A 9,497-nucleotide genomic window follows, 5' to 3' on the forward strand; every position below is an offset into this window, starting at 1 on the left:
TCAGATCAGATAGCAATGGTACAAATCAGAGAAATAAGAGAAGGTGATAATCTTAGAAAGGTAAGAGGGAAATAATGTTAGAGAGAGAAGAGAGAGAGATAATGTATTTTCAATAATGAATCCCCCCTTTTTACACAGCTCAGACTCCCTTTATATAGCGAGAAGTCTTTATTTAAATATTTAAAAGACAAAAATAAAGTACGCTGTAGAAGGGCCGACGTGGTCACGAGGTCGTCCCCCGTATTATCCCCAAGTCGTCCTTTTAACCGGACTCGCGTATGTATGGTCGGTCGTGCTTGCTTAGAGACGTGATCAGTCAAATTTGACCCCATACAGTTAGTCCCTCCACTCGTCAGGGTCGCATCGAGATGCGTCCTCGAGGGGTGGAATCAATACCTTCGTTTTGAGAGAGTTTGACCTTATCAAAGGATTGTGATGTGACAGGTATGAAACAGTCATCATGACTGTCAGATCACCAAGACGTAACGCCGTTCCCCACATGATGTCAGCGTCCATAGGCGTCATCATTACGCGTATTCTTGAGGCAGGGAATCAACAGCTTTGGCGCTTGGTTTCCCGCGCTGGTTCGAATTCTGCCTCTTCGATTCTGGCACCTCCCAACCCTATAAATAGGGGGAGGGTTTAACAGGATTTAACTTGATTCAAACTTTTGATCGTTTGCAAAAACATTCCATCCTTTGTGTATATTTCCATCTTCCGGTGTGTTTCCTCCTGATCGAGAATCTTCCTTCCTTTCGTTGTGTTGTGCGTAACCCTTTCTTCATCGAGATCATACCTAAACCTTGCCGAGGCAACGAGAGGATCCCGGCGGCTGCCCCGTTGAACGTGCCACCACCTTCCGATGGTGGAAGGGCGGAGGAGGAAGAGGACATGAGTCCTCTTACTGTGGAAGCGCTGCTGCCGGACTGTACCCTATCCCGAAGTGACTTTAGTAAGGACTCTCCCGTTCCGACTCCAGAGTTCTCTAAGTCGTTGCAAAATCACTTGGATATCCTCCGTGTGAAGTACAACATACCCACTCATGTAGAGATGATTCCGGCGGGGAGGGATCATGTGGATGTTCATAGGCCGGGTATTGCACTTTTTACGAGTATCCATTTTCGATTGGTTACAGCCTTCCTCTTTTCCCCTTGGCAGAGGAGTTTTTCCGCTTCTACAATGTCTGTCCGGCTCAACTTGCGCCGTACACTATGAAGGTGCTTCGGCTACTGACTAAGTACGCGGAGTTGGCCGGATGTGAAGTCACGGTCCATCACCTCCTACAACTGTTTAGCGCCTGCTACTTAAGAGGAACCATGGTACATCTGCGAGGCCGTGGTACGAGGGGATTAGTGGTCAAGACCGACGACCGGGCGAGTCGTGGGTTTTGGCGCAAATATTTTTTCGTTAGGACCGAGCACTTGGTCTCCAATCCAGCCGGATTCCCAGAGAGGTGGAATTCAAAACGTAAGTATTGGAGTTCGTTACATTCCTTGTCGTTCGTGACCATTGTGATTCTAACCTTTATATTACAGCTATGGCTCATCCGCCCCGTCCAGTTGCCAATCTTAGGAGATGGGTTGCCGGCCTGCTACCTTACGCGGAAGAGACCCGCACTTGGCCTACCTTTATGGAACGTTATGGCCCCAAAGTCTCTTCAGGTAGATTTCCGGTTTTTGGCTTTGTAAAGTTCGCGACCCCGCTTACTTACATTTTTTTTTGGGGCGACAGGTCGAGGTGCTTCGAGGAAGAGGGCGGCAGTCCCCATTTCCACACGATCCAACATCGCTTCGGGCGCTCAAGACATATTGGTCGAGTCTGTCCAAGGGGATCTTTCTCCAGCTCCTTTACATGGGGCTACATCCACGACTATGGTTATGTAGGAGTCGGCATCGTTGGCGCCGGCTCTGCAATCCGTGGATGAACCCTCCGACGCGAGGAGTCGCCAGGAAGAAAGCGGAGGAGGCTTGAGAAAGGCAAGGCGGTGGCTACCGAAATCGGGGGGAGTGAGGTGCCGCGACCGACGCCCAGACCTTCGTTCATGGCCGACACCATTCTTTCGGGGAGGTCGGCTCAACAGAGGGGTGCCGTTCCAGGCGCCAGTTTCGCGCGTACCGTCGAGGGAGGGTCATCGACCAACGTCGAGGGGCCTGGCGATGAAGCGGAGAAATCGGACTCCGACATTGCTCAGGGGGATGTTGACGAGTTCGTGGGTGGTCTTACCCACGTGGAGATGACGACGGATGGCTCCGACCGTCGTATTACGATTCCGGCGGCTTACAACTTGCTGTGGAATAGCGAGCAGGCTGCTTCGGCCCTTACCCTGTTGTGTGCCGCCTCTGAGAGCAAGGTGCTCAGTACGGTGGATGACGCGGAGCTATCCTGAAGGGTTTCCGGCATGACTTTGCAGGTACTCTTTATTCCCTTTCTCCCTTCCGCGTTTTGTTAGACTGACTTGAGGCGTGCTTACTTTTGCTTTGTCTCTTATTTTTCAGACCCTTGTTTTGGAGGTGGAGAGGGGATGCTGTGAGCAGAAACGGACTGCCATCTTCAAGAAGATGTTAAAAAAGTATCGGAAGTACCGCTCAAAGCATCGTGCAGAAGTCGGCCGGGGGCAGTTCCAGTCGTAACGCAGAGGAGTTAAGCTGGAGGAGACGGATAGCGAGCTGATGAAAGCCGTGGCCCGCAACAGTGAGTTGGAGGAGCTCCTCAGGGCAAAAGATGACGAGCTCGAGTTGAGCTGCGGGGTGGCGGCGGAGAATGCCGACTTGCAACGGAGGGTGGCAGATCTGACTGCCGAACTCGACGCCCGGGTGGCGGAGATCAACAGGCTTTCTCGGCCTTCCTTGTCTCGCCCCTCGCCTGATCAGGGCGCGCGTTGTAGTGCGCATGAAATGTGGATTTTTGCGGAGGCTAAGCTCGACGTGTATAGAGAGCTTCATGCTGCAGGTCGGGCGACCGAGGAAGAAGTCTAGGCACAGAGGAATGAGGCTCGCGCTGCTTGTGAAGTTTGTGGCTATTACCCCGACTCTCCTGATGGGGAGGGGCCTGCTTCCGAAGATGTTAACCACCTTGACTTCAGTTCCTGGTATAATGACGCTTACCACTCGGGGGGTGACGGGCAGCTATGAACTTGTAATGTAGATTTTGGCTTGTATAGTGTGTTGGGACTCGTCCGCGGGGGCGAATGTACAAATATATTTTTGTTGTAATATAATATTTACTTTTGCTGCTTTGTCCATTTGTCGTAATGCTTAGCCTCCGTAGAGGTTGTTTTTGTCGTTCGTCAAACGGTCGTGCTGTGGTTCGAACGAGGTCGAACTGGTGTCGATGGCCTTAGCCATTAGGATGTTACTTCGACTATCGTCGAAGTAGTATCCGTCGTGGTTCGAACGATGTCGAACTGGTGTCGATGGCCTTAGCCATTAGGATGTTACTTCGACTATCGTCGAAGTAGTATCCGTCGTGGTTCGAACGAGGTCGAACTGGTGTCGATGGCCTTAGCCATTAGGATGTTACTTCGATTGTCGTCGAAGTAGTATCCGCCGTGGTTCGTAGATTAACTCTTGTTCGTGTAATGGAGATTTCGTTCAGTCGATGGAGAATTTGGTTCGTTCAGTGGAGAATAATGGAGAGTTCTTGTTCATACGATGGAGAATGATGGAGAGTTCTGTTCATACAATGGAGAATTATGTTCATACAATGGAGAATTATGTTCATACAATGGAGAATTCTGTTCATACAATGGAGAATAATGGAGAATAATGGAGAGTTCTATAGTAGTCCCTTCACCATGTTGGCCTGCGGACCGTGTCGGTTGGGCGATATGGTGAACTTGCGCTCCCATTCCGCCGGGTATCCCCTTCACCGCCTCGTTAAAAACCTTTCCGAGAAAACCCAATTGGGACAAAACTCGGGCGAGGGAAAAAGAGTACGACTTAGGAGATGCCTTTCAGAAGTGGAAGTATTTGAGATGGGCGATGTTCCAGTTGTTTTGGAGTGGTTTTCCCTCCATCGTTTCTAGTTGGAACGCTCCTTTGTTTGCCGCTGCTGTGATTTTGTATGGTCCGTCCCAGTTGGTCCCTAACTTTCCTTCGTTTGGGTCTTTCGATGCCAGTGTTTTGGCCTTGAGGACGTAGTCGGCGACTTTGAGCGATCTTACTCTTGCTTTCTTGTTGTAATATCTTTCTGCCTGCTGTTTTTGGGCCGTCATTCTTATATGGGCCATGTCTCTTCGTTCTTCGGCTTCATCTAGGTCTTGTAACCTGCTTTCGTCGTTGTCTGCTCCGCTGGTATGGGAGTATCTCAGGCTTGGTTCTCCGATCTCGACGGGTATGACTGCATCAGTCCCGTAGACCAGTGAGTACGGTGTTTCTCCCGTACTGGACTTGGGCGTAGTCCGGTACACCATAATACTTCGGGTAGTAATTCGGGCCATAGCCCCTTGGCTTCTTCGAGCTTCTTTTTCCGTATGTTCAATATTGTTTTGTTGGAAGACTCAGCTTGGCTGTTAGTGGCGGGATGATACGGAGTGGAGAGTATCCGCTTGATGTGCCATTTCTCGAAGAATTCGGTTGTTTTTCTACCGATGAACTGGGGCCCATTGTCGCAGTTGATTTCTTTGGGGATGCCTAAACGACATATGATATTTTCCATATGAAGGCGATGACCTCTTGCTCGCGTATTTGTGCGTACGCACCTGCTTCCACCCATTTAGAAAAATAGTCAGTTAAAACTAACAGAAAGCGTACCTTTCCTCGTCCTGCCGGTAGGGGCCGACTATATCCATCGCCCGCCTGGTGTATCATGGGGGTGTACTTTTGGCACTGTTCACATCTTCGGACATAATCCGCTGCCTCTTTCTTCACGGTGGGCCAATAGTAGCCGGCGCGGATGAGGCATCAGACAAGGGCGCGGTTCCCTGTATGGGCGCCACAATGGACTTCATGCACCTCTTCTAATACTTGCCTCGTTTTATGTGGCCCGAGACACTTAGCAAGGGGACCATCGAACGTTCTCTTGTAAAGATCATGATTTATCAAGCTGTACCGGGCAGCTTGCACACGGAGTTTCTTGGCTTCTTTTTTGTCGCGTGGGAGTGTTCCGTCCTGCAGGTAGGATACAAACTGGTTGCACCAGTCCCAAGTCAGGTTTAAAGAGAATACCTCGACGTGGTCGACGGCCGAATGGAGGAGAGTGACCACATTTTCTTTGTTGATATTTTTGATGGCTGCGGCCAGTTTGGCTAGGCTGTCTGCCTCGACGTTTTGTGCTCTGGCAATTTGCTCGAAGCGACATTCGTCGAACTCAAGCATCAGCTTATGGATTTCTGACTGATATTTTTGTAGCCTTTGCTCTTTGATTTGGTAAGTCCCGGTGACTTGATTTACGACGAGTTGGGAGTCGCAGTGGAGGATGAGTCGACAGGCTCCGTATTTGATGGCTAATTTCATGTCTGCAATCACAGCCTCATACTCGGCCTCGTTGTTAGTCATCTCGGGGCATCGTATGGACTGGCAAATTACTTTGTTAGTGGGGACTTCGAGGACGAGTCCCAATCCCGATCCCGAGGCGTTCGCAGCGCCGTCAGTGTAGAGGGTCCAGAGGTCGGCATGAGCAGAGGTGCGGAGGGCCTCTTGTTCCACCTATGGAAATATCCCTGTGTTGAAGCCGGCAACAAAGTCGGCGAGCACCTACGACTTGATGGTGGTCCTTGGGTGGTAGGTTATTTCATGCTCACTAAACTCTATGGCCCATTTGGCGAGCCTGCCCGAGAGCTCGGGTTTATGTAGGATGCCCCTCAGGGGGAAGGATGTTATTACCTTTATGGGGTGGCATTGAAAATAAGGTCTGAGCTTTCGTGAAGCTACGACTAATGCCAAAGCCAGTTTTTCGAGGTGTGGGTACCTCGTTTCGGCATCTATTAAAGTCTTGCTGATATAGTAAATAGGGGATTGCGTACCTTTGTTTTCGCGGACTAAGACGGTGCTGACAGCGACTTCGGACACCGCCAGGTACACGAGTAGGCACTCGCCTGGATCTGCTTTGACGAGCAGTGGTGGCGAAGATAGGTATGCCATCAATTTCCTTAGTGCTTCGATGCATTCCTCGTTCCATTGCAGCTCACGATCTTTCCTCAGCACACTGAAGAATTTGTGGCATCTGTCCGAGGATCGTGAGATGAACCTGGATAAAGCGGCTATTCGCCCTGTTAGTTTCTGTACCTGCTTCTTGCTATTCAGAATCTCGGGTATCATGTCTATGGCCTTGATCTGGTCCGGGTTGACTTCAATACCTCGCTGTGATACGAGAAAGCCCAGGAATTTTCCCGAGGCCACGCCGAAGGCGTATTTTTCCGGGTTCAACTTCATCCCGTACTGCCTTAGTATCTCGAAGGCTTGCTTTAAATGGTCGATATAGTCCTCCTTCTTTGCCGACTTCACTAGCATGTCATCGATGTAGACCTCCATTATTTTACCGAGCTGTTCTTTGAACATCTTGGTGACCAACCTTTGGTACGTTGCACCCGCGTTCTTGAGCCCGAAGGGCATAACCTTGTAGCAGTATGTCCCTTGATAGGCGATGAAAGTGGTCTTTTCTTGGTCCTCTTCGGCCATCAAGATCTGGTTATAGCCAGAGTAGGCGTCCAAGAAACTTAGCAGTTCGTGCCCTGCTGTTGCATCTATCAGCTGGTCGATATGGGGCAATGGGAAAGAGTCCTTTGGGCATGCCTTGTTCAGGTCGGTGAAGTCTACGCACATTCTCCATTTCCCACTTTTCTTTTTAACCATGACCACGTTGGCGACCCATTGGGGGTATTTCGATTCTTTGATGGAACCGTTGGCCAATAGTTTATCCACTTCTTCACTGACTGCCTCGTTGATCGCGATGTCGAATTTCCTCCTTATCTGCCGTACGGGCGGATAAAGTGGGTCGACATTCAGCTTGTGATGGCGATGTCTTTTGGGATCCCCGGCATATCTGAATGGGAGAAGGCAAATAAATCTACATGGTTAGTTAAGAATTCATGGTACTTACCTGGGTCGGAGAGGTTGTGCCCGATGTAGGCTGTTTTTGAACTATCAGTGTTGTCCAGCTGGACCGGGTCAAGATCCTCGACTGTCGCTTTGCAAGCTTCTACGACATCTGGGTCCCTAATGCCTTCCGTCGTCGGGTTGGTTTTAGTCCACGACATGGCTGATTGCTATGCTTCCGCGCTTGCTCCTTTCAGCTGCTTGGTATGAGTGCAGTCTTTGGCGGTCCGGTAATATTCTTGGGCAGTGCGTGGCTCACCCCTGATACTGAATATTCCCCACGGGGTGGGAAACTTGATTACCTGGTAGAGACTCGAGGGGATGGCTCGCATGGCGTGTATCCATGGGTGTCCTATGATGACGTTGTAAGTCTTTTCCTGGTTCATGATGTGGAATGTGGTTTCCAGCGTGACTCCTACCGCCAAAACTGGCAGTGATATCTCTCCGGAGGTTCTCTCTACGTCAGCATCAGACTTATCGAAGGTGATACTATCTTCGAAGTCATCATACCGTTCGTGAGCGATCGTGCGCTTCAACTTGTGTGTGGTGGTGAACTTTACATGGTTGATTGCCGAGTCGTCGCCGCCACCGACGATCATCTGTATGGTGCATGCCGGAGAAGGTGGCTTCGGCGGTCCTTGGGATTGATCGCGTCCCCGGGTGAAATTAGCTCTCCCTTTATCGCTGAGAAGCTCCTTTAGGTATCCCTGGTTCAGCATTCTGACCACTTCCTGTCGTAGACCTATGCAATCTTCGGTCTTGTGTCCCCTTTCCTGATGGAATTCGCATAGGACGTTCGACCTCCTCGCACTAGGATCTGATTTCATTTTCTGCGGCCATTTGTACCTTCGTGCCCAGCTTCTCCAGTGCGTACACTATTTCTGAAGGTGAGACACAAAAGTTATGAGCGGATAATGATGGAGGCATACCTCTATCATTCCGAAGCGGGGCGGCGTGTCGTTGCAAGGCGTCTGGATGTCTCGGAGGAGGCAGATTAGGGGCTCTGACGTAGGGCTGATGCCTTTCTCTGTTGAATCGTGGGAGTGATTCTCGTCGCCCGTCATTACGTCGATCCCTCCTGACTTCTGATTACACTGATGTCAGTCGTTGGGTTGGGCCGTTAAGATCGTCTTCGTCCGCTCTCACTTCTGCGCAGTAGGCATTGTGGATCTCTTCCCACGTAGTGGGGGGATACTTCATGAGTTGATTGAGCAGCTTCTTGGTCGCTTTCGACCCATCTCTGTTTAACCTGTTTTGGAAAGCAGCGACCGCCATTCCTTCTGATACGTTCGACATGCCCATTCTTACCCTGTTGAATCGTGCCAGGAAGTCTCTGAGTCCCTCACCCGTTGTTTGCCTGATTGCAAAGATATCGTTGACCCTCGCTTCAGCCTTCTTTGCTCCTGCATGGGCGGTGGCGAACTTATCCGCCATCTCTTCGAACGTCGATATCGATCTGGCTGGTAGTTGAGAGTACCATGTTAGCGCTCCTCCTATCAAAGTTTCACCGAACTTTTTCAGTAACACGGACGACACCTGTTCTTTCGATAAGTCGTTGCCTTTTACAGCGGTTACATAATGGATCAGATGATCTTCCGGATCCGTGGTCCCGTCATATATTCTCAAGTATGGGGGCATCTTGAAGGTTTTAGGGATCGGGTGAGGAGCAGCTTCCTCACTATACGGTTGCTCGACGAACCTTCCCACCTCGCGTTTTGGCAGTAGCTTAGGGGCACCGGGTATTTTGTCTACCCTTTCCTGGTGCTCCTTCATTTGATCACGAAACGCTTTATTCTCGTTCTCTATTTCTTCCATTTTCTTAAGAATGGTTGCGAGTGCATTATCGCTCGCGTTGATATTGGTGTGGGCGCTGCTTGTCCGTATAGCACTTGGTTCACTGGCGGCAGCCGCGATTTCCGCCGTTGATGAGTCTTTAAGATTTCCCTGAGATGGTTTCTCGAGCATGCCACTTAGAGTGTTCGTCAACTATTCCTCTAGTAGCTTTTTGGCTACTGGGGGCGTTTCCTTTGCTGCGGACGTTGAAGCCCCTCTTTCATGCAAGATCGTTAGATCTTCGAGTAAAGAGGGTGAAATCTCCTCCTCTGGAACACTACTTGGTGTTACGTTCGCAACATTCTCTCTGCCGGCCTCGTTGAGGGGGCCTATGAGGTTAGTTGAGACATCTGCTATCATCTTCAGCCTTGATTCTTTATCTGCCATTTGTTAGTTCTACGGAGTTTGAAGGATAGTGATTGTTGTTCTTGATATCCTAGACGTGAACTATGATTTCGACTACCGAATTCCTCACAGACGTCGCCAAATTGTTTGACTCAAAAGTTGTTTAATACTTTTTAAGCAAATCAATCAATACAGATGAAGGGGTAAATCGTAGTTGAAGATAATAAACCCTAGGATGATCTTGAATATCTGATCAGATAGCAATGGTACAAATCGGAAAAATAA

This window comes from Nicotiana attenuata, unplaced genomic scaffold (assembly GCF_001879085.1).
Source record: "Nicotiana attenuata strain UT unplaced genomic scaffold, NIATTr2, whole genome shotgun sequence".
In the NCBI taxonomy this organism is placed as follows: domain Eukaryota; kingdom Viridiplantae; phylum Streptophyta; class Magnoliopsida; order Solanales; family Solanaceae; genus Nicotiana; species Nicotiana attenuata.